The 22,932-nt window shown below is 41.8% G+C and overlaps 1 protein-coding gene and 1 long non-coding RNA gene across 35 annotated transcripts in view; one reads left to right on the forward strand and one right to left on the reverse strand.

Annotated features, from left to right (window-relative positions):
• Klf12 (KLF transcription factor 12) overlaps positions 1-22,932 on the forward strand; it is a 401,439-nt gene that overhangs the window by 59,747 nt on the left and 318,760 nt on the right. For 16 of the 33 annotated variants that reach the window (XM_076930666.1, XM_076930661.1, XM_076930665.1 and 13 more), the window contains one exon: positions 2,017-2,157. The exons of the other annotated variants lie outside the window; for them this stretch is intronic. The gene's annotated coding sequence lies outside the window, so the exon portion shown is untranslated. The remainder of the gene's footprint in view (positions 1-2,016; positions 2,158-22,932) is intronic. 33 annotated transcript variants of the gene reach the window in all.
• Positions 7,350-10,578, reverse strand: LOC143441659 (uncharacterized). Of its 2 annotated transcripts, none has more exons than XR_013109234.1 (6): positions 10,509-10,578; positions 9,697-9,788; positions 9,347-9,525; positions 8,907-9,012; positions 8,197-8,260; positions 7,350-7,978 (listed from the first exon to the last, which is right to left on the reverse strand). It is a non-coding gene; the product is annotated as an uncharacterized LOC143441659 (long non-coding RNA). The 2 variants fall into 2 exon arrangements; XR_013109233.1 differs by having other exon boundaries at positions 8,907-9,026.

Here is a 22,932-nt window from a genome sequence, read left to right on the forward strand (position 1 = left end):
GTCATGGTTTGAGAAGGTTTAGTCCCTGAGTACTTGGTCCTACAGGTGTGAGTGAGAGAGCACATGGTGGAGAGCTATTTACCTCACGGCAAAGAAAAGCAAACAAGAGGAAGGGGCTAGGTCAAAAATAAACTTTTCGAAGTGTTCCAATTTCCTTTTGTTAGGCTCTACTTCTTAAAAGTTCCATCTCTTCACTGGAGCCCCAGAGACAGTTGAGCCACATTCTTTAATATGGACACTGGGGGGTCACCCCCTTTCAACTACAGCATGTTGTACATGTATTAGGTCGTGGACAGTCAGTCAACCATCAGACAGTGTGATTGCTTAGTTATGCTATATAAATAGTACCTATTGTTTTCAGAATGGAATGGACAGACACTCGTTAGTTGCTTTACTTTTTGTGTGATGTGGTGCACCGTTTGCACTGTCAAACTGTCCTTGACTCTGACAGTGCAAGTTAGGTTTTTTGTTTGTTTGTTTGTTTGCTATAGATGTATCTGCTTTGATAATTAAGTTTAGACTCTTCCTTCAGATAGTCACTGTTTGAGTTTCTGTAACTTGTTTCATAGTTATAATACTTAATACAGATCAAGAAAATTATCATCTTATACACATACTCTTTTTCATTTTGTAAAAAAGATACTTTCTTTGGCTTTTGTTTAGTGAAGCAACGTTTTTGTTTTTGCTTTTTTTTTTTTTATTTGACTTTGGAGCACCTCACAAGGTTACTTCTTGGCAGGCTTGATTATTAGTTTGTACTTGACCCACTGAACTTTGAAAGTTTGTGTGTGTGTGTGTGTGTGTGAGAGAGAGAGAGAGAGAGAGAGAGAGAGAGACAGAGAGACAGAGAGAGACAGAGACAGAGAGAAACAGAGACAGAGTATGTGTGTGTATGCATGAGTGTGTGTATATGTGTATGTTATGTGTGTATATGTGTGTGTATGTGTGAATGTATATGTGCATATGTGTGTGAGTGTGTGTGTGTGTGTATTTCTTGACAGAAGGGCTCTCTTTTTATTTTCTTAATGTTGTCGATAAGATAGGATCTGATGTAGCTCAGGCTAGTTGTTTTGCTGCCAAAGATAGCCTTGACTTCCTATTCTTCCAGATTCCACCTCTTAAGTGTGCCATCCCATGCTACACTAGAATTGCAGTTTTTGAACAGAAGTTTGCTGTTGCATCCTTCCCTAGCCTGGCCCCTAAGTATCTGCCCAAAACCTGTCCTTTTGATCCTTATCTTAGGCAATGAATAATCTCTTTAAAATGGACTTCAAAGTACCTGTGGTTTATTTGCTTAAAGCTGTACATTTTTCTTTGAAAAAATAATGCCTCGTTGTTTTAAAGAGTTGACTTGTGACCTTTATAGCAGTCCTCCAGGGTTGGAGAGCTTAGCGCCTTCCGAGTCATAGGCCTCTTTTCCAGTGAGTAACCATCAGTGAGTTTTACCTAAGAAACACAGAGATGTGTAAACTCAGTATAGTGCATCTGATTATTCTTTGTGTTTCTATATCCTCACTGAAACAATGAGAGTATTACTCAGAGAATCATAACAGTGATGCCTCATGGTTTGGCTACAGAGAAGACCTTTTCGTATAATGCACATATGAGTTACTGATAAAAGGGAATTATTTATGGTTAGGTAAAAAATAGGCTAATCTCATAGTATATATGGCTTAAAGAAAAAAGCAGAAGGTCATGGTACCCCCTATGTGTGGTTCAGTAGACTCTGGAAATTTACACTGTACAGTGTGAGCTCTCAGCCACTGGGTTGTGAATCTCTCCCTTTTGTATTTATATTTAGTCTTGTCTGCAGGACAGCAGGCTTACTGAACACACACTGTGATCTCTGTTTATGCCCCTTCATGCTCCCGAAGTTCCTCCAGCCCCCATTTAGGTCTCTCTGAGTACTTCTGCATCATTTTTAGGGACATCTTAGGTACTTAGTGTAACATACTATGTTAGCTAGTTGCCATGTGGAGTTTCATTGGTCTTTTTCTCTGAATTTCTCATACACAGGTCTTCAAGAAAGCCCCAGAGTGTCTTACCTCTGCTTCTTGTAAACGCTGTGAGAATCCCAGTTTTATATGTCAAAAGTGTCATCACCCAGAGCTCCTGGACTGTCAGCTCTGGTATAGTAGGTGGAAAAATATCCTTCAGGTAATGCTCTGTAGTCAGAATCCCCAACTGTGTTGATCATTCACATCGTGTATCATCCATATGGGCTCAGAAACTGGGAGTTATGTTATGATGAGGACCTGGAATCCAAACATGGTTTCTGTCTTTATCCATTACCTGCCTTCACAGGTAACGGATCTGTAAATAATGAGTGCAAATAAGTCCAAGTAAATTACCTGGCTTTAATTCTTATATAGTTCTGCGGATTATTTGTATACATTTTCATTTCTTATTTTATAAACAGATATAAAGCTTCTTTATGTGTGTCTATGTCAATAGAAGTGTGCATATAATTGAGAAACACAGATGGAGAAAGCGGCTACAGAATAGTATGGAACATGTATGTGAGTTGTAGTTGTGTCCTGCAGTTGCATGTGTATTCTGGTGCATAAATATGATTCCGCCACTAATGCAATATTATGTGTGTATAATATGTGGGGTACAGATGGTAAATTACATACATATGAAACAGATATAATAATAGATGTATATAATATGTTAGGGTGGGATGGTGAATTACACATATATGAAACAGACATTAATGGAATAATGGGTGTGTCTGAGTTATGCAGAGAAGTATTATATTTATGCCTTATAAGTGGGTTAGACTATAAGTCAGCATGCAGAATAGCACACTTATATGTCTTTACCTGTCTTAGAGGGAAATGCAGGATAAATAATGCTTAGTATTGAATCTGAGATGGTAACTTAACACCTCTGTGGCTGTGTCATTGGGCAGGAGCCACTCAAGTGTTCTAGGTTTTATTAGGAAAAGGTGAGAGTTTTAATTTCATAGAGGATCCTTTATGGCCCTAAAGTTTGATGTTTATCGAAGATACCATCACTGATCATTCCGTTGGTTCAGTCACTGTGTGAATGATTTACAGTATTTTATGATTGACTTTCATGTCTTTGTTGGCTTCTGGAGCTCTTAACTTATCTTCAAGGATAACTCTTAATCTCATGAGATTTCTCCCAAAACTGTAGCAAACTCTTCCAGATTATTGTCACCAGTGTCCTGTTTAACTCTTCTTTTTGCTGTGACCAAATTCCTTACAAGAAGCAACCTGGGGAAAGAAGAGTATTTGGTTTCTATTTTAAGAAGGGATACAGCCCAGGCTAGCAGGCAAGACTTGGAGGTGGGACTAGATGATGGTTGGTCAGAGTGGGTCCAGCGCTATGAAGCAGTAGGGAATGACTGCTGGCGCTCAGCTTCCTTCTCCTTCATCCTGCAAACCCAGCCCATCGAATGGCGACACCCACTCTCAGGGTGGGTCTTACTTGCTCAGTCTGGAAACTCTCATAGACACACCCAGAAACTCGTTTCCAGGGTGATTCTAAATCTAGAATAAAGGATATTGCAAACCGAGCATCACAATAGATTAATATAAAAAGATTTCAAGGGCTGAGAACCGCACATTTAGTAGAAAGCCTGCTGAGCAAGCGTGTTCCCTGTAGTTGTGATCTCCAGCACCAGCAGAAAAAGATGGGTGTGGTGGACTGCTTTTGTAGCCCTAAGACGGCAAGAAGCAGGACAGCAGACAAAGGCAGATCTCCAGAGCTTGGTGGACAGCAATGTAACCAATTGGCAAGCTCTAGGCTCAGCGAGAGAACCTTTATAAATAAGATGTAGAGGGATAGAGAAAAGGACCCAGCATTGACCTTGGGCTTAGACAGATACTATGATGGTAGCTGTCACAGCATTCAAGCCATGTAGCTCTACAATACTTAGCTGAAGAGAGGACTGAGTCAATTTCTTTGTATCTGGGTGCACTTGGATGTGCAAGTTGTGAAGGCCAGAGGTGAGCCTCACTCAGATGTAAATAGGAGCCATCCTTCCTGTTTCTTCAGACAGGGTCTCTTACTGGCCTGTGGCTCACTGAGTAGGGTTGAGGGACTGGCCAGTAGGCCCCTCTCCACCTTCCAGTATTGCGGATCCATGCCTGGGATTTTTTTTACATGCGTTCTTGCCATTGAACGCAGACTACACTTTACTGGCTGGGCTATCTCTTTTCAGCTCCCGGTTCAAGTTCTTAAAGACCATTTTGGTACCTATTTTGCCCTTGTAGACAGCGCATCATCAGTTTTTGCTGCACATGAGATAGTCAGCAGATGCTCGTGCCATGAACACACCACTGTAGGACATTTAAAATTCACTGTCACATAGATGCTTTCCCGTCCACTGGAAAGTTCTCTGTGATGTATAGATCGGCAGAGTAGTATTAAAAGGGCATCACTGTGGATGCTAAGGCACCTAGGGCAGTGGAGAGGGATGAAAGTGGGTGGGCCGGGAAGAGAGGATCGGTGCCTTTCTTTCACTCTTAGGGGCAGTGCACCCTTTCAGAGCAGCTATCTTTAACCAGCGAGCCACATTATTTCATTAGCTCCATATCCCCAGAGTCATACGGGAGTCTTTTCTGGGTATAAATCTTGTGTCCACAGGGCACTGAAGCAGTTAATCTAAATGCTCTCTTGGACTCAAAGTGCAGCACTGAGTTATGATTCTAGAACAGAAGACCTGCTTTTCCATAGAAGATTCTCTTCCTGATGCATGGTAAATTATAAAAGGAAGTGAAAAACTCCAAGGGAAAATTCAAAATACTCGTATAAGATTCGGGCATTTGATTGAGAAATATACTGTTTAGTTGCATGAATGCTTTATGCCGATTTCCTCTTTAATTTTATAGTTTATCTGAGCTAGCTTGGATGAGGAAAAAAATCATCTACTAAAGCCCTCTGTCCTCCTACTGTGGTTAGCACTGGTCATTTTTTACCTTGGTGCTCTGTGTTGGCATCTTTGCTTGTGGTAGCCAGAGTAAACACACGAAATGAGATGTTAAAAATTGTGGCTGATTATCAAGTATCATGAAATTTTGGGTGAGGTATTTGCTCCCTAATAAACACTGTTGGGTTATGTAAGGTTAGCTTACCCAGTAGTTTTAATGCCCTTGAAGTTTCACCTCAGAAATTATTATACAGTCAGTGTTGGCTTCCAGTGACCTCTTTTTAGCTTGAGCCTTTTCAAGGCATTTGGAGAACTCTGCATGAAGTTCATGCTGAATTGAACCTCAGGAAGGAAATGTCTTTCAGAGTCAAAATGAAACCAAGTATTCATATTAGGGGGGATAAGGAAAGAAACAAATAAAAAAGAAGAAATCCTCCCCTCAGGAGCAGGCAGTGCTTGCCTTCTGCCAACTGGCCCGTTTGTGAGAACTAGTGAAGTCATCAAGCCTGAGCTATTTTAATCCTGACACGGCGGGTGCGCAGAGGCAGCTGGAGGTGCTGTACAGAGGAAGCGCAGAGACATTTTCAGAGGCAGAAAATTTCCCTGCTGACTGACAGCATCCCTGTTTCACACCTAGTGCCTCTGGCACCTCTGAGAAACTGAAGGGCTTGTGTAATGGCTGGGATGATGTAGACTGGAACTATACCCAGTCCTTAAAGGAAGCCTCTAGCTTCTTTCTCATTGGGACCAGCCCTGTCCACCATGATAAGATACATGGGTTGTAAGCATGGTGATGGTGGAAAGCAGAAGACAAATTGTTGTTATGATTTGAGACAGGGTCTCTTGTGTCCTACGCTGGCCTGACCGTACTGTATATCGGAACATGTCCTTTAACTTCTAATGCTCCTTCTTTGGTCTCCCAAGTGGGAGGATTGCAACCACAATCCACCACGCTTGGTTTTCATAGTACTGGTCATCAAACCTTGTCCATGCTAGGCAAGCACACTGCCAAAGGAACCACACCCTTAGACATAAAATATTTTCAGTGTTTCCTTTTCTTTGTCTTACGGGTTTTTTGACCACAAAAGATCAGAAGTGCAAGGGCTGTACTTTGCTGAACCAATGGTGTAGGAGATAATGATCGAATTAAAATTTAAAAAAAAAAACACATTCGCACACATATATGCATATACACATATACACACAAATACATACAGATACACACGTACCAAATTAAATATCATGATGGACAGTGACTCACTTCACAAGAAACCAATAATAGGAAGAAATATCAAAAACTTGCATTTTAAGTCCTTGTAAAAATATCACTTGTTTTTTCAAAAAAAGCATTTGATAACCTGAAATGCATTTTAATTTTCCACGAGCTCTGCCTGTGGGCTTTATCATTACCAATCTTTAAGAAAAAAAAAGTACAAGTAAATATTTGATGGATTACAGATTCCTCTGCCGGATGCTGTTTTAACCACTGGTGACATGATCTAAAACTGTAGGCACAGCTTCTTCATCCCTTTAGAGACTCAGAAAAAAAGTCCAGAAACGTCAACCAAACAGAGATAAATTTAGAGATAATGAGATCGAGTTCTGAGTGTAAGAAATTAACTCCTTTTCAGCCCCTCAGAGGGAAGTGTTTCTGTTGTACAAGCAGGGGGGTGCCTTCTCCTGAGACACTTCTTAGAATAAAGAATGGAGCTATGCAATCCTTTGGCAGCAGTACATTCAGCTGCCAGGACTCTGCCCTGATTTGCAGTGAATCCAGGGATAAGAAGCTACCTTGTGTGTTGGAAACAGGACAGCCAGCATCTCAGACAACTGTGGTGATTCCGAAGGCACTTTCATTCTGAGGAACAAGCCCTAGGGCCAGACAAAACAAAACCAACCTCCCAAATTAAGTACAGTTTATTACCTATGAAAGCATGTATAGTCTTCTGTTTGCTGATTAAAATCTATACTTAGAAAGACAGGACCTATCCATCTCTTATTTAAAAAAAAAAAAAGGTTACCATCTTAATGCTGTAATACAAAGACAAGGTGTGAATGGGCATATGGTCTTCGTAGCTGTGGTGCTGATATCCAGTAAAGTACATTCACAGTAATGTAATGTTTATTTGCCTTCCTTTGAACTAGCATGGTAGATACTGTACTGATGTATAGCACAGTAGACTGACTGTGTAGTGTAATCTTTACAGCTTCCTTCGAGCTAGCCCACAAAACATTTATTCTGAGGTCACCAATTGGTTCTGGACAGAAAGAAATTGTGAGAGTTTGGGGTTTTCTCAGTTTCTGCAGTAATGTATTATAAAACTGGATCCAAGGTACCACTTGGGGTATTTACAATTACACATGAAGAAACTGGGACCCAGGGCATCTTCTCATCTTTTTACCCAGAATCCACACATCATGGGAATTTGATTCAATACATTCTACTTAAGGCTGTTTAGTAACTGGCTTTTCACTTTGTTGGGGGAAAATTGGAAAAAGCTTAATGACTTCCTTTTTTCCCCTGGCGTTTATAAGGTTCTTGTAAATCCTGATTCTTGCTGAAGTAGTTAAAAACCAGGATTTAGAACCATGAATCTATCGTGAAACCCCATCTCCACTCTCATTGCTGTGTGAATGTGACAAGTTGCTCAGGCTCCTTCTTTGTAGGATGCACATCATGGTATCACTTACCTGAGTGCATCCTTGAGAGGTGTGGAAGGAAGAGGTCTGAGATGCCTGACATGGTTCATGGCACATAAAATGAAGCAACTCAGTGTGAACTGATGAGCAGAGTTACTTCTTTTATTGCATGAGATTTCAGTATGTGTTTCTGCATATATCTGTGTGTACCACATACATGCCTGGTGCCCATGAAGACCAGAAGAAGGTGTCCTATCACCTGAAACTGGAGTTGCAGGTAGTAGTGAGCTGCCATGATGGTTGGGAACCAAATCCAGGAAGGGCAGTTCTTAACTTCTGGGCCAGCTCCCCAGACCCAGGAAGAATGTTATTTTATTGGCAGTCTGAGGTCCTACTTCAACAGTAGGCATTTTTCTTTGTTCTGACAATGTGGGCACCCTGCAGGGAACATGGGGACCAAGGCATGTAATCAGCTCAAGTGAGGGTACTGTTCCCTTCACCCTGTGTACTCTGTAATAATTTCCCATCTCGGAGTGGGCAGTATGGGAGTAAAGATCAAGGAGTAAAAGCTGCAAGGAGAGGGCAGTGCCATCGCACAGAGCAGAGAGTGGGAGCGGGGATGTCAGAGCACAGTGCCAGCTTGCCCTTGGTCATACCGCGCTGGGCCGTCTCTTCTTTTCAGGCCTTGGACTCTGTTTCTATCTATGAGTGGGAGGATTTCTGTGGATTATTTAAAAGATACGATCATTAGGAAAATTCCTTTCTACCCTTTTATATACTGCTGGACTTTTCATCCTCCTGCCGTTATCACTCCTGGTTTACTCTGCCAGGCATCATTACCCTTGAACTGCTTTTCTTCTCTCCTTCTCTCCTCTTCCTCCTCTTCTCCTCCTGTCCCCTTCCTTCCTTCCTTCCTTCCCTCCCTTTTCCTCCCCTTCCCTCCCCCTTCCTTTCTTGTCATCCCCTTCTCTTCCCTTCTTTTCTGTCATCCCCCTTACCCCTTCTCTTCTTTTGTTTTGGAGACAGGGTCCTTCACATAGCTAAGGCTGGCCTTCACTTTGCTATATTCAAGAACTTTGAAATCTACAGCGTCTTGCTCGCTGGTATTACAGGTTTGTGTCCCCATACCCAGTTTTGTGTGGTGCTGGGCATAGAACTTGGGGCTTAGTACATGATAGGAACGCACAACTGAACTACATTCCATGCAGGGCAAGTTTCTTCGGGGGACATACAAATGAGAAATGGGTTGAAGGTTGCAGGCAGCTAGATCTGCCCTGCTTTGACCTTGGCCTGACTGGCTGGCTTGTACATTGCACCTAACTGCCAACAAAACAGCAGCAACACAGCTCTGTTATAATTCTCTTACCTTATTTTTCCTGCTTTCTCTACGTTCTCTTCTGCCTCCTCTTCCTTCTTTTCTCCTCCTCCTCTTCCTCCTCCTCCTCTTCCTCTTCTTCTTTTATTTATCAAGGCTGTGTTGAGTGAACTTTATGATAATAAGGAAAAGTGAAAAGTTCAAAGTCAAAATGGCCTGCAATCAAATATTAGAGCATGTTTTTGGGAACATGGCTTATCAGGGTCCAGCAGCCTGTGCCTGGCAGCTCACTATGGTCAGTTCCCCACCCCCTCTGTGCAACTTAAAAAGTCTGTGTTCTTGGCTTCCCTTCACACTCTGGATTTTTCTGGCCCTGCGTGTAGACCCAGCTCTGGGCCTCTCTGGCTCATCTAAAGACTCGATATTAATATTTTCCCCAGGTCTGCTCTTCTCCTCCTTTTCCAGGCCTCAGCAGGGAGGTGCAAGGATACAGAGATTTATTTTTCCACTGAAGTGAATTTCACCCTCTTTCTTCCCGAGGAAGACAGACTTGGAGTCTAAATATTTTTCCATTCCTCTTTTACACGTAGGATCGAAGCCAGAGCCAATTATGGTAAATGCAGTGTTTCAGTCCAGTGGATTTTAGGTGAGCTGGGATTTGTTGTAGTTTCTGAAAAAAAAAAGTTATTTTAGCTTGACAGCATCATCGATAACACAATTTTCATTTTCACACATTATTTTTCTAAGCCTGTTCATAGACCAATGCCTGGGAAATAGGGAGATTTCACATCTCTTCTCTGTTCCAGGAGCTCTTTGTGTTCTCAACCGAGTTCTTACTCACTCAAGACAGCCTCTTGTGTGATTTTATAGCTTGTGCGGTGGAAGTTCAATTCTTAATCCATCAGACACCATATGCAGTGTTATTAGTCTCCACTGTAAGAATGATAAATGAGCAATAAAAAACAGGCCTTATGAACCTCCCATAAGCACTCAACACCAAATCTCCTAACAGATTCTTCAGAAAAAAATGGCGGTCAGCTCTGTGGACTTTGGGTTATGTGTATGTGTGGACTCCTATCTGTGCCTGATATGACCATTGGTTTTTTTTTCAGATCATGGGTTGTCTGTCTTCCTTTACCACGCTTGCCATCTCCCTCTCCTTCACTCTACTGGTTGACCTGTCTCCTCCTTACTCTTTTGTCCCTCCTCCACTCTCTCTTTCACCCTCCACTTTCTGTACATCGACATCCTTATAAAGTTACTCATGGTCAGGGGCTGTTCGCTTCTAGCTTCTTTCCCCTGTCTAGTAGGTGTCTGCAGGTGTAACCCCTGTCTCAGACACTCTCGTTTTCCCCTGTATCCAAAGGCTATTTGGGGTAGAGGGTGGACTGTTGCCACCCCCTCCCTAAGTTGGGCTCTTCAGGATTTTTCTCACGTCGAAATGTGTGGCCACCTGCACTCATCCAGCGCTGCTTGCTTTGGATTATCGACCTTCGTACCTTCTCCGAGTTTTTCCTAACTCAGCTTGTGTGTCTGTTTCCTGGGGCTCCCAGATGGATAGCCTTTGCTTGCTAACCACATGTTCTCTGTAACAACTCAGGTTTTAGGGTAAAATGATCCTGATTTAACTGCCTGGTTCCCACCAGTGCTTACCTGTCCTTTCCTGTAACCAAAGGGAATCTTGGCCTTTGCTGGTCTGAGCCACTGTGAGTTTTGGCTGCAGAGAGACTCAGACTAGCCCCAAGGCAGCGTGCCCTGAAAAACACCACAGAAAGTAGGTTAAAGGGTGTTAACTGTACCTACAGTTTGTTTCCTTGCTCTATGAATGATGTGTATTTCATGAGTACAACGACAGAGAAATCAGACATGGTGTAGCAGCTTGGATGCTTTCTGCCCCATCCTAATGAGAAGCACGAAAGAAAATACATTGGGTAGCATTGTCAGACCCTTGGAGCCAATGCAAATGCATGGCTGCCTTTGTTTTTCTTTTGCATAATGTTTCATCTTTTGAAGCAAGATCTCACTATGTAACCCAACCCATTCAGCCTGTGCTGGAGCTAAGAAACCATTCCATAACTCATGGCCTCAAGTTCTCAGCCATCCTCCTGCCTCAGCCTCCTGAGTGCTGGGATTACAAGTGTGACCCACAGTGCCTGGTTAAATAAAGTTCTCATATTTATTTCTTACTATTGCCCATCGTTGTTTTTTTTTTGTCTTCTAATGAATTGTATGCGGTGAGAGTTTTCTTTTTCCTTTAAGGGACTATAAATCACTGGAGTGCATTCGAGAAATAGAGAAATAGAAATTTAAATTGCTAATTTATTTGATGATAAGGCTACAAGTCGTTTCAGTGAGCGTAAAAAGGGCAGAACGTGACCTATTAAAACTTGAAGTGGGTTTTCTTTTGGTGGCTTTGCTTTTGATTTTCTCCAAGGGTACTTAGCAGTGTTGTCAAGGGCTGATGCCTTGAGACTTGAGAAGTTTTATCCTGTGTTAGATTCTAGATGCTCTTAAATATAACACGTGCCGTGTCTGTTTTGATTCTGCTTTCTACCATGTATGGACTACCATCCCCCTTTTTGTTCATGGTGTGGCTTGGGTGTGTGATGCTTGGCAGTGATATTTTTGACCGTGTGTGCGTGTGAGTGTTCAGTAATTTGAAGTAGGGGGTAGGTGTGTATTGAAGACAGTTAAGATCATACATGACTTTAAAAAATAGATTTTGAAGTATGTGTGTGTATGTGTATCTGTGTGTGTACGCATGTGTGTGCTTGCCTGTTATTTTTGTATGGGTGTGCATTTGTCACAGTATGTGGAATTTAGAAAGTGACTTTAGAGTCAGTTCTCTGCTTTCACTTTACTGTGTTTTCCTGGAATCTAACAAGTCTTCAGGTTTGCCCTGTGCAGTGCCAAGAGCGTTTGCCTGATGAGCCATTTGGCTAAACCTCAGATATGATTGTTTTTTATTTTTTTTTTTAAAAAGAAATAATATTAACTTCCTTTATTTTTATTCGAAGATGAGCTATAAATAGTTTGGTCAACCAATACGTCATTGTCCGGCAAATGGAAGCTGCTGGTGTTAATGGCAGTAGTGAAATATGCAGAAAACCCTATATATTTATTATATTTTAATAACCTCAAGACACTGTTAGTAGAGGACCAGCACTGGACACCTGGGTTCCTATTTTCAAAGTTGTGTTCTCCTGCAGAAGTCCTGAAAGTATTTTTATTTGTAGAATGAAGCATTTATATTTGATTCTCAAGTGCCCCAGCCCGACACACACTGTTTTCATCAGTCTGAGGCCAATATGTGTTTCATGTTCTTTCTAACCAGAATCTGGGGGGCAGGAACACGGTAATTGATGTAGGCCAGCTGAAGGGGCTTGACATGGGAGTTTTAATGCTGTTGAGAAGGAACATCTTCTGGCTACAGCCCTTGTTTAGCTTTTCACTCTCTGAAGCTGAGCAATTGAGCTTTCTGCATTTCTCCAGCTCTTCTGACTGGCCAGTTCATTGTCGGTCATTGGAGATAACAGTGGGGTTTTATCTATTTTGTTTACTATCCCTCTGTAATAAGAATTTTGAAACTGTGAAGAGCATGAAATAACCGTGGAAGATACCCGGGAGCCATTTCAAATGAAACATGCCCTAAGCCTGTTTAATTTGACGAGCGTGAGCAAGTGTTTGCTGTGTCCGAGATTTCCTAGAGAAGGTAAAAATCAGACAGAAGAAATTGCAGTAGATCAAATCCCGAGCTGGGCATTGTAGTGTGCATGTCAGTGTGGTATACACATGGGTGATGTACACACACACACACACACACACACTAGTGTGCTGATGTGTATCTTTATGAAGGCCAAGGGAGAAGGTGCATGTCCTGCTTTATCACTCTTATTTCCTTGAGACAGAGCCTCTCACTGACTCCGAAGCTAACCTAACGTGATGGTCAAGGAGCCTTAAGAGTTATTCTGCCTCCCCACCCCCTTATGGCACCTTTGCTACACCATGTAACTCGACTCCCAACCTTCAGTATGGGTGCTAGGGTCTCAATTCAAGTCCTTGTATAGCAAGCACTCTGAGCTCTGTCTCCAGCCTTTGAAAGCCCTTTCCCCTCCAAATATATTCATGTGATAATTCAGACTAGCAAGCATTCATACTATACTGGTGAAAGCATCTGCAGGTGCTAAGTCCAATGTTCTGGGTACACAGTCTCCACCTTTCACAAACCGTTCTTCTGGACTTTAGGAGAACCATGGGGTGGGGTGCGGGGCAGAGTGTGTAATGCTTAACCCAGGGCTAAACTTTGCCTTCTGCTTCCTCATTGTCTGGCTCCAACAGTCTTTTAATTTCTCTGTATTCTCTATTTCCTCATCTATGAAATAATGTTGGAAATTTGAGCTCATCATTACTGGGAACATCCAACTATTTAATACATTGAAAGGACTTAGTAGAGACAGTACCTAACACAGTGTCACCCTTGGGGTTGTCATTAATAGTGATAGTAGGAAAGACAACAAAAATGATGGAGTTTCTCCCTATTAAGTTGCTATGGCTAACAACAGAGAACTATCTTACTTCAATGTTACTGCTTACCAGCAAAAATATAGTTAGAATACAGGCAGTTTTTCACTGTAAATAGTGAGTGAATATTTATTTATTGCTATGAACATTTTGTCCCGGTTTACTTATATGATATTTTAAGTATTAAAATGCTAAAGGGGGAGGGGATAATGAGACTGACGACAGAAATCTTGCCTTAAAATATCAAACATCTGAATATGAAAGTTTGAAGGGAAAAGTAAGTTCCCCTTAATTTTTTAGATATTCACTTTATTACGGCAATTATCTGAAGACGATCATTGCCAACATATGGCAAACTTGAAATTAGAGTAAAAATAATAACGTTTAAGGTTTGATACATCACCTTTCTCCAGGGTTGGCAGACATTTAATCTGCCATGTGTATTTGTAGTAGCCATTGGGGTTGGGAGTTCTGGCTACACAGTAGGAGCAGTCAGTGAAGCATCTGGGGGTTTTAGGAAGAAACAAAGCTACTGATTGGCAGAGATGAGGGCGGGTAAGGATGAGCCAGTATCAAGGAATGGGAGTTGAGAAGCTTTGGTACAGCAGTGAAGGATTCTATGTGAAAAAGGACAGAGCCAAGAGTCTTTGTCTTTTTTGCCTGGCCATGGTAAGGGGGAGATGGACGGATGTTGGGAGGAGGTGACCTTGTCTAGAAACTGCAGTCCTTGGTTCTGTTGAATCCGTGCTCAGAATGATTGCACAGGAGTGTTGCTGCCCTAGAGCACTGACTTGAAAACTTAGAAAACCGGAATGGAAATTTGCTTCAGGGGACTAATTCTCTCAGGTAGTGCATAACTTTCAACCAAGGTGTTTACCTTCCTCATTGGTGAGCATGGCCCTCAGATGCCTTCGGCTTCCATTGCTGTGCCTTCCAATTTTAGCATATTTCTGATACGTGCTTTACAAACACACTCTCCCATTTTCTAGGTTATCCCTTTGCTAGCCTGACAGTTCCCTTGGCTGTACAGGAGCTCTTGTGTTCCATGTATTCTATTGGTTTGGTTTTGCCTTTGATGATTTTCCTTTGGGGCTCATATTTTTTAAAATTATTTTATGGATATTTTATTTACATCTCAGATGTAATCCCCTATCCCCATTTTCTCCCCGCCCAGGAACCCCCTATCCCATCTCCCTTCCTCCTGTTTCTATGAGGATATGCCTCCCACTCACCCTTCCACTCCCACTTCCCCACCCTTGAATTCCCTTGCACTGGGGCATCCAGCCTTCATGGGACCAAGGATCTCCTCTTCCACCTATGCCCGACAAGGCCATCCTTCCCTACATACACAGCTGGAGCCATGGGTCCCACCCTATGTGCTCCCAGGCTGGTGGTTTAGACCCTGGGAGCTCTGGTTGGTTGGTATTGTTGCTCTCCCCATGGGGCCACCAACCCTTTCAGCTCCTTCAGTCTTCTCTCTCTCTCCTTCATTGGGAACCCCTTGATCAGATCAATGGTTAGCTGTGAGCTTCTGCCTCTGTGTATTCCAGGCTCTGGCAGACCTCTAAGGAGACAGATATATCAGGGTCCTGTCAGCATGCACTTCCTGGTATCCACATCAGTGTCTACCTTTGGTGACTGCACAAGGGATGGATACCCAGGTAGAGCAGTCTCTGGATGGCCCCTCCTTCAGTTTCTGTCTCATGCTTTGCCTCTATATTTGCTCCCATGAATGGAGCTCGTCCCTGCTTTCCGTCCCAGTGTTCATCCTGCTGCCACAGATCCCTCATGACCTACTTCTTCCAGTGTTTTCAGAGGCAAGAAGTATTCTCTACTCCCACCTTCATCAGGATGCTGTGTCAGCTCTGCCATGTGACCATCTCTCTCAGGGATCTCCTAACCAAGCCTTCTTCTTCCAGGTTCTCTGTCTCCTTAGCTCATGGTTTATTCTTTGTTTATTCCCTTCTTTGCTAACCAGTTCTCCTTGCTGAAGAGGGTACAATGTATGCAAGAAAAGTTCACTGGAATCTAGTGTCTTCAGCAGAGTCTGTTTGCACATGTTGCACAGTTTGTCTGGATGTACTGTTCGGGACAGGAGATAATTTTCCCTTGGCCTTCGAAAGCATTCTTTCACCATCGTCTCTTCTTGGATGCTATTAGCACCATTCCTTTGTTAATTAACTTCTCTTCAGCTCATCTTCTTCAGGGTCTTAGCAGATATCTTTTACTCCATGCATTTTGTCTGTCTCAATTATACACTGTCATGTGCTTGGTGGCACTGTGCTTTTTAAGCTACCAAATGGCCTCTGTCATCAGTAACCTTAAAGCCTTCCTTTTAAGGATTTTTATTTTCAAATAAATCTTTTTGACCCAAATTGAGCTACACTAGAGTTAAGATGGCAAGTGATGATTTTTGTTGTGTTGGAGGGTTAGCATAGCATTCCTTTTAAAGATACCTCTGTAGACATTTATCATAGCATCCTGAGTTTGAGTAAACTGAGCATAGGGGGCGTGGGGATCCTGTCTGAGCCTGTTTTCTTTCTATGCACTTGCTTTTTCTTCCAACTTTCATACTCAGATGTTGGATATTTTGGGCCAAGATTTCAGTTTTCATTCTCATTATGAGTTCTCCCCACCTCCCCATTTCTGTTAGCTTCCTTTAAAAAAAAAAAAAAAAATCCATGTCTTCAGTTCCTTTGTATCCATGCACTCCTTGTTTTTGTCTTTCACAGTCATAGTTAATTGCTAGGAATACTCTGATGAGAATCCCTGTCCTTCCAGCATCCACTTGCGAGATGCATTAAGGAAGTCTGCTGTCTCTGCTTGGGCCACCAACCAGCTTTCTATTTTTTTTTTCTTTCTGAGTTTGTCTTTGGGCTTCTCAGAGAGCTCCTGGATAGGGGAACTATTTGTCTAGGAAAGAAGCATCTTTAGGGTCTGTTTGATGGCTGATTGGCTTCTCTGTAGGACCACTTTCTAAACTTTAAACTTACAGAACTAGAGAACAGTGGATAGCCTGGATGCTCAGGACCTGGCTTCATGGTCCAGCCATTTCTTTTATGCCTTTCTCTGAGTCTTTCCCCTCCCCTGGGTGGATGACCTCTCACTGGAGGCCTGTATGCTTTACTCTATTCACAGAATGAGCTCTGGTCTTTCGGGGGTCTGGGAAAGCAGTCTTCCAGGTAAGTTCATTAGAGTGGGGGCCTTATTCATTCTTAGATGGTTTGTCAACAATGAGTGTCCCTGTTTTTGGCCTATCCCTTCCTCCATAGAGTCAGATATGGCTGGCAGTTGTCTGGATTCTGGGATTTTTATTTGTTGAGTAAGTTAAGTTATTTTCCGTTTCTCCCTTGATCAGTTTAGCCTCATTCAGCTTTGTAGGGTTCCCAAATCATTTCTTTACTTTTCATCCATCTGCTTTCTTTTATTTCTTTCCAGGAATAATTTGGATTTTATTGGCTGATTTCTCATTCTCTACCTGAATAGAAATCTGTTACCCGCCTTTGTATTTGAACTGTGGAGAGGGTGAGAGTCAGTGTTCATGCTCAGCCTGCTCTTTCCTCATCAGCCTGCTGTATTCCTGTTGACTTTCAGAGTTTGCTTTTCTGTCAGTTATTTAGCCATATGTTTTCCTGTTGGATGTCTTGTTTGTCCCTCCACCCCTTCCTGATCTAGTCTAGACTTTTAGTTCCTTCTTTGGTGCATATCATCAGGGTTGCAACATTGGACTCCATGACAAATCTCTGTCTCAAAGGTTTCCAGGCACTGCAGGGTGTTACTATATAAGTTTTTCTATATAAATGTTTCTATATAAGTGTCATTACTACAAGGGCTTCCTAGAATATGAATGTCATAAATGATTTAATGCCTTTTATTTCTGGTGTTAAAAAGCCAGTCATTGAATGATGGTTATAATGGAGTATTTGATTTCTATTTGTTATTTTGGTTGGCAAATATAAAAACCCAACTGTTTCTGGATGGTTGTTGCCACTCTGTTCTGACATTTCTTATCTATTATAGAGTTTCAGCTTATTAAGATCTATAATGGATGTAGATTCCACATAGATGTCATAGTGAAGCTACTTTTTTTCATTACATGTAGACAACTAGCTTCTAGCCAGTGGAATAAAAACTGGATGTTGAGTACATGAGGACATATCTTTAAAGTCACCTGGTGCCTATAAGAACCATGTGCCAACCTGCTGTGCCACTGGTGCATATAAGCACACCATGCACTAATCTATTGTGTTATTGGTGCCCTTGCTATGCAAAGGTTTTAGGTTGTTTTTTTTTTTTTTTTTTTCAGGTTACTTCCTGTCTCTGTTGCTTTATATAATGAAATATTTCCTAGTGAAAGTAGATATAACCTACTTATCTTTATCTGATGAGTTTTTCATATCTCATGAATGCTTTACTGTTTTGCCTACAAATAAAGGAATTGGATTTTAAAAACTAATCTATTACATTACTTTTGTCTCCTCCTTCCTTTGTTTTTATTGCATGTAATGGAGATGCAGTGGCTGGAGGTCAAGCTAAGATATTGACTCATGAGGAACATTCTCAGGCCCAAGGATAGCTGAGCTATGAACTGGCCTTTCCATGGGTTCTTTAAGATGGGAGAGTCCAACTTCCCTGGCCACCTACCTCAGTGTACCATAGACTAGTAACTACCTCACGATGCACTCTGTCAGGTAACTACTTCAGCCACTCCTTAGGTTCTGTCCATTTCAGTTTGTTGATACATGCAGCTAACTCTGATCCTTGTAGTCAGTTCAGACTGGCTGAAGTTCGAAAGTGGCTTTGTGGTTTATGGTTTTGTAAAATTGGCATATCCAAGAAGTGAATCTGTTCTTAAATATCCTCCATTCTGTAACTTAAGTAGCATCCTGAGTCTGCTTCCCACTCTACCTTCTTCCAGCTCTGCTGCTTCTGTTTGCTTCTTCTGAGATATCAAAATGTGGGAACAGTACAGCTGCCAGTTGCCTCCAATTTCCACAGCAAAGACTCTACTCTCAGGGAACTAACAACTAGTTTCCGATAACTTGAACTTGGCTTGCTAACTCTTTCTTTAATCCTGTCTGGGTGACAGGGAGGATAGACATGCTACTGTCTATGCCCACTGCTGGCATAGAGAAAAGAGATGTGTTAACTCCAACATTGGTTAAGCAATGTTTCTGTGGAATGGAAGAGGATTGTATTGGAAAAGAAGACATATCCTTTTCCATTTGTGTAGTGGGCAATTACTGTATTTCATTTTACTGATTTAAAAACTAATATACATGGTAACTTTTGGTTACATTTTTCTATGTTCCAGTAATTGATTGTATACAAAGCAATTAATGTTAAAACAAATAATTTCTATGAGTCAGTAATCACAAGGAAGTAAATGACACGTAATTCAGAGGAATACAGTGGGCAAAGTGAAATGTTAACTGTAAGTGGAATCATATTGGAAAGGTGGTTAGTAAAATGACCCAGTAAAAAAACATATTTAAAACCATGGGTTCAAAATAGATGTGTAGTAAAAAGATCAAGTAAAAACACCCATGCTTAAAAAATCATGGGTTTTAAATAGTGTATGCTGAGCAGTGGTAACTGAGCTAGTAACTGCTCAAGAGAGTTTGGTGTTTGTCTTCATCTCCCAAATCTAGGGCTATGGGCACATGCATCCATACCAATCTTTTTACATGTGTGCTCGGGATTTGAACTCAGCCCTCATACTTGCACAGCATGTACTATTTTCCATCTTCCAATCTGTGTTTCTAATTTGTAACTGTTGAACCCAAAGATTCAAACCAGTGGACATGCTCCCCCAGAAACACTCACAGACAGCAGATTCAATGCAATAACATAAGGTATATTGATGATAAGATGATAACCAGTATACTGGAGCTCCCTTACTCGAAGGTAAGAGGAACCCTGAGCTGAAGCTAAAAGCAGCTTATATACCATTTTTACAGCATTCACAAGGAAAGTTAATTACTTCTCAAATAATAACCATAAAGGATTTCAAACAGCTGTTCCCAGGCCTGGTTTCTAGGTAACTCAAAGTTGCACCTTATCTTTACAACAAAGAGGGTCAGCTTAAGTGGCTTCTGTTTACCCAGGTTCACTGTGTTAAGGGCTCATCTTCCTGATAAACTCTTATCTTGGGCCCTTCTTCCTGGAATCTTTGTTTGAGTCTTTGGAATGTGCTCCTCCCGGGATGTGCCTCAGGTGCAGCTAATATTTGAGTGTAAACGAAACTCAAACTTTTAATTTTAAGTTCAAGCTGAGACCTGAAATTACATTCTTATATAACCACCTTCAGAAAAGCACTTTTCCTCTAATGGACTCATGGACTGTCAGAATTGTTACCAGTTTTGCTTTCTTTTTTCTTTTCTTTTTCCTTCCTTCCTTCCTTCCTTCCTTCCTTCCTTCCTTCCTTCCTTCCTTCTTTCCTTCAAGACAAGGTTTCTCTGTAGCCTTGGCTTTCTTGGAACTCAATATGTAGCCTAGTCTACATCAATCAGATCCTCCTGCCTCTGCCACGTAAGTAAGTGCTGGGATAAAAGCTGTGATTCACCATAATTTTTCTCCTCTTCCTCTTCCATCCCATCCCCTTCCACCTTCCTTAATGGCAAAATGTATCTCTAATAGCCTCCCAAACTGATATAGAATATGTTGATTTTTTTTCCAGAATACACCTCTTTATTTTTAATACACCATAGGTGGACATTTCTGTAGAAATAAGTCTCACTCCTTCATATAATTGTGGGGGAAAATGCACTAGTAGTCCAGGGAGTTCCCCTGAACTCTCACTCAGTTTTTTGTGCCACTGGAATCTTCGATGGAGATGGTGTATTTATTCTAGTCTGTAAATCCTTTAACTGTAGTCCACCCTTCATTCATATCACTTCAGGTTTTACCTCAGTTCCTATTTCTGTTAGATACTCTCATTTGGTGTATCATCTAACACCAGTGGTCACATCTCTTTGATGCCTTTTGGCTGTAACACTGTGTCTGACTGTCCTGTGTTTGATGACCGTGCCAGTGTGAGGACTTCTGATCAGGCTCTCTGTATAGTGCCTCTTGGCTGGAATCGGCTTGATGTGTTTCTCATGATTGCATCTGGGGCTTTGGGTTTGGGGGAGGAAGCCACTTCCAAGGGCAGAATGCCTTGGCTTGTTTGCCTGGTAAACTTGGACTCATTGGATTTTTCCATCTTGTTGCATTCCAACCCTCTTTTGTGTATCACTATGAACTCATGTATTTAGCTTATCCATAGACTGTAAACTAGTACTCTTATGTATTGATTTACTGCCACTGTTGTGTGCTTTTAAAAAAAAGTAGTATTTATAAAAGGGTAGTAGTATTGTCCTTTTGGGCACTTGAATATACTACATACTCATCTCTCGTGCATCTTTGCCTCAGCCCTGGTACCAGCAGTTTCTCCCAGCATCCATAGCTCTAATTATTTGGAATGGCATTAGAACCCAAGATATGACTGCTGGGAGTGCCTATTAAGGCTGGGTATCACAAGGAACATGATTGTGTCCTGCTACTTTTCAGAAACAGAATGAAACATTTGTAGTGACTTTTCCAAGAAGAGGAGCAGTGTGTGTGGGACATCAGTGTGTGAGACAAGGGCCACCCATGCTTGGAGATAGTGTTACACCCCTTTCCATTATTTCTCTGTAGCCAGGGACCCTTTCTTTCTCTTCCTGGGAGCTTTGCAAAGTGGTTTATTTTCTGGACACTCTGATGAGCTACTTATTTAAGAGCAAAATATGAGGGAAGATTTGTTAACTCTGATTGGAGAAGTTGTTTATTGATTGCCCATGTCATCCGTTTTCTCCTCTCTTAGCTTTGTCCAAGAGACTTAGCTTTTAAACATAGTGAGTTCAAGTGTGCTGTATATTGTTGTTGGCAGTTAGAATAAGTGAACACTCTGCCACTGAATTGCCCTTTAAATAAAGATAGCATGCTTTCTCTTTAATGTGTTCACTACTCTCCCACATGTCTTTCAACCCACACAACAATTACCACCAGGCTCTGGCCTAATGTGTTCAAACTAGGACCATTGTCCAATGTTTTACAAACTAATTCTTTCTAGAAAGCGTAAATATTACCTTGAATAGAGAAATGCGTACTTTCTTCAAGGAGCTCTCTCTCTAAGGGAAGGACTTGCTCTCAATTGTGGAGTGGACTGATATTATCCTTTAGAACTAATTAATGGAGTGTAGGAATTCATGGCCCATCCCTTCTGTTTCTGTCTCCCTTCCCCCCACTTCTCCTTTCTCTGTCTTTCTGTCTCTGCCTCTCTGTCTTTGTCTCTGTCTGTATATGTGTTTGTCTTATACCGGCAGATTTCCATTCGTTTTGCCACTATGGTAGATAGAGTGGCTGGAGCAGGATGCTGGAGCAGAATGCCAAGGGCTCACATATTGAGCTGCAAGCACAACTGAGGGACTGAAACACAAGTGGCTCAAGTCTTTAAATTCGCAAAGCTCTGCCCCAGTGACTTATTTCCCCAGCACACCTCAGAAACCTCCAGAAACAAAACCACCAACTGCCACCATATAATCAAATACCTGAGACTAGGGGTGCATTTCTCATTCAAACCACCCTGGGTTCCCTTTTTTCTTTCTTTGCTTCTGAGTCATCACCACCATGTCAGACCAGGGCGAGTTACCCTTTCTTCTTCCCTAACTCCTGGTTTTAGTCAACACCACTGTGTTCTACTCCTTTGAAGCAATCGAATACATTAATTTTTGATGTTTGAAACAATTCAATCTGTCAAAGGATGAAGGTCTTAATTTTATTTTCCTTTTGGCCATTTGTGGGTAATTAGAAAAACCTGAGCAGACCGAGACCCTCATTTCATACAATCTTTCAAGTTTACAGGCTTAATGAAAACTAATATCTTATGAATGGATTCTCAGTTCAACCTTCTGAAGAGGGTTTCCAGTCAATTAGACAGACCTTACTTATCATGTGCAGAGCCTTTAAAACTCAAGTCTCTTATTCCATACATGCCCCCTCCCCCCCCCCACTAGCCTTTAGTGCAGGCTGCTTCAAACACCTGAAATATCTCTGTCAACAGTTTGCATGTTAGGATGGAAGGAATATGCCTTCACACTCAGCCGGAATTTCTTTTTGGTCCCTGCCTCGCCTAGTCCTCCGACCCCCCACCCCCCACTCCTCCTCTTCTTCCTCCTCTTCCTTCTCCTCTCATCCTTTTTCCTTTTTCCTCTTCCGTCCTTCCTTTCTTTTCTGTGACGGTTGTTTGGATAATCACGTGAACGTTCGTGATCACCCTCCCATCTCGTCACTGGCTATGTTTCCAGTCCGAGGCCTGGCCACACCCTAGACAGGCTTCCTGCTCATCAAGATTCATTTTGCTGTCTCACTTTGAACTTGTGGTTCCGTTAACGCTTTCTTCATAGCCATTTAACTGTTTTATGAGTTCCTGTTCTGTGAAGCATTGGTCTTACCTGTTTGAGTGAACGCTGAGCGACACATTGTAAATATTTACCATTATGTATTTAGAACCACCTTCTGAATTACTTTACTA

This window comes from Arvicanthis niloticus, chromosome 3, assembly GCF_011762505.2.
Source record: "Arvicanthis niloticus isolate mArvNil1 chromosome 3, mArvNil1.pat.X, whole genome shotgun sequence".
In the NCBI taxonomy this organism is placed as follows: domain Eukaryota; kingdom Metazoa; phylum Chordata; class Mammalia; order Rodentia; family Muridae; genus Arvicanthis; species Arvicanthis niloticus.